Raw genomic sequence first — 2,733 nt, 5'->3', positions numbered from 1 at the left:
TCTACCCCGGAGCCCGGGACACCAGGTCTACCCCGGCGCCCGGGACACCAGGTCTACCCCGGAGCCCCGGACACCAGGTCTACCCCGGCGCCCGGGACACCAGGTCTACCCCGGAGACCCGGACACCAGGTCTACCCCGGCCCCCGGGACACCAGGTCTACCCCGGCGCCCGGGACACCAGGTCTACCCCGGAGCCCGGGACACCAGGTCTACCCCGGCGCCCGGGACACCAGGTCTACCCCGGAGCCCCGGACACCAGGTCTACCCCGGCCCCCGGGACACCAGGTCTACCCCGGAGACCCGGACACCAGGTCTACCCCGGCCCCCGGGACACCAGGTCTACCCCGGGCTCTAGGACAACAGGTCTACCCCGCTTCTGGCCGGAGACACCAGGTCTACCCCGTCTTGTGCCGCAGACACCAGGTCTACCCCGTCTCGGGCCGGGGACACCAGGTCTACCCCGTCTCTGGCCGCGGACAGCCGGTCTACCCCGTCTCGGTCCGGGGACACCAGGTCTGCTGGCTCTCGGGCCGGGGACACCAGGTCTTCTCCGGATCTGGCGGGACACCAGGTCTACCCCGGTCCCTGGGACACCAGGTCTACCCCGGCGCCCGGGACACCAGGTCTACCCCGGAGCCCGGGACACCAGGTCTACCCCGGCGCCCGGGACACCAGGTCTACCCCGGAGCCCGGGACACCAGGTCTACCCCGGCGCCCGGGACACCAGGTCTACCCCGGCGCCCGGGACACCAGGTCTACCCCGGAGACCCGGACACCAGGTCTACCCCGGCCCCCGGGACACCAGGTCTACCCCGGAGACCCGGACACCAGGTCTACCCCGGCGCCCGGGACACCAGGTCTACCCCGGCGCCCGGGACACCAGGTCTACCCCGGAGCCCCGGACACCAGGTCTACCCCGGCCCCCGGGACACCAGGTCTACCCCGGAGACCCGGACACCAGGTCTACCCCGGCCCCCGGGACACCAGGTCTACCCCGGAGCCCGGGACACCAGGTCTACCCCGGCCCCTGGGACACCAGGTCTACCCCGGCCCCTGGGACACCAGGTCTACCTCGCGCCGGCGGGACTTAGTCAAATAGCGGCGGGTGCCGGGTAGACCTGTTGTCTCGGCCGGCTGCGGAAGTTCACCAAGGGGTCGCTGTTGTCGGCTGCCTCCGGCTACCTCATCGTAGGCTGCGGCCTGAGGCGGCGCCCCTTCCCGGTCGATCTCCCTCGGTCCTCTTGGAGGCCTCGGCGGCTTGGGACTTATCTGCCCGTATTATGGGAGCGAGGTGACGGGCCGCATCCCCGTAGGTTGGCTGAGGCTGTGCCTACGTTTCAGGCGGAGAGGAGCAGCCGCACTCAGGTGGCCGGCAAAGGGAAAAAGCCAGTGTTCCGCCTAGCCGGGGCGAGTCTCCTTGTGGCTCGGCTCCGGCTCCCGTCCCTCCCGGGGAAGTTGGCACAGTGAGAGCGAGGCCGAGAGAGAAGGGCTGAGAAAAGACGGACCGGATCCCCCCGAGAGACCGAGAGAGAAGGGCTGCGAGCGGAGGGGCCGGTTCCCCCGGGAGGCCGAGAGATAGAGAGAAGGGGCCGGATTCCCCCCGGGATGCCGAGAGAGAAGGGCTGCCGAGCGGAGGGGCCGGATTCCCCCCGGGATGCCGAGAGAGAAGGGCTGCCGAGCGGAGGGGGCCGGTTTCCCCCGGGATGCCGAGAGAGAAGGGCTGCCAGCGGGGAGGGGCCGGTTTCCCCCGGGATGCCGAGAGAGAAGGGCTGCCGAGCGGAGGGGCCGGATCTCCCCCCGGGATGCCGAGAGAGAAGGGCTGCCGAGCGGAGGGGCCGGATCTCCCCCCGGGATGCCGAGAGAGAAGGGCTGCCGAGCGGAGGGGCCGGATCTCCCCCCGGGATGCCGAGAGAGAAGGGCTGCCGAGCGGAGGGGCCGGATCTCCCCCCGGGATGCCGAGAGAGAAGGGCTGCCGAGCGGAGGGGCCGGATCTCCCCCCGGGATGCCGAGAGAGAAGGGCTGCCGAGCGGAGGGGCCGGTTTCCCCCCGGGATGCCGAGAGAGAAGGGCTGCCGAGCGGAGGGGCCGGATCTCCCCCCGGGATGCCGAGAGAGAAGGGCTGCCGAGCGGAGGGGCCGGATCCCCCCGGGATGCCGAGAGAGAAGGGCTGTGAAAGGCGATTCGAGAGAGCCGCTTGGCGGGCGAGGCGGCGGCGCCTCGTCCCTTTTGTGCCTGGCCTTAAGCCGGGGCCCACTCGGCGGGCACTGTTTCGGGCCGTCCGCCCGCCCGGTGAAGCTGCGGAGCCGGGGTCGGGGCGCCCCGTCCCCGGGCCGCCTCGTTGAAGCCGTCCCCCTTCCTCGGCCTTAAGCCGGGGACCCGCGTTGGCGGGCGGAGTTTTTCGGAGTTGACGGACCCGGCACCCGACAGAGAGAGAGAGAGAGAGAGAGATTCCGAGAGCCCCCCGGACCTTTCCCGGGCGAGGCGGCGGCGCCTCGTCCACCTCGGTCGTGGGCGCATCGACCGAGCCCCTTGGGCCGGGCGGGCTGGGTTGCCACGCGGGTCCGCGTTTTTTCTTTTTTTTCCGCGGTTTAGGCGCGCCGGTGCGCGGGCAGAGAGTGGGGGCGCCCGCCCGGCCTCCGCGGATTTTTCTCTGGCGGCCTTAAGCCGCGGCACCGAGGAGCCGTTGCGACGAAGGCGCGCGCGGGCCACGTCGGCGAGAGAGAAGGGAGCGAGC

Source organism: Zonotrichia albicollis, unplaced genomic scaffold (assembly GCF_047830755.1).
Source record: "Zonotrichia albicollis isolate bZonAlb1 unplaced genomic scaffold, bZonAlb1.hap1 Scaffold_136, whole genome shotgun sequence".
Lineage (NCBI taxonomy): Eukaryota > Metazoa > Chordata > Aves > Passeriformes > Passerellidae > Zonotrichia > Zonotrichia albicollis.
Note: the sequence above shows the minus strand (reverse complement) of the source record.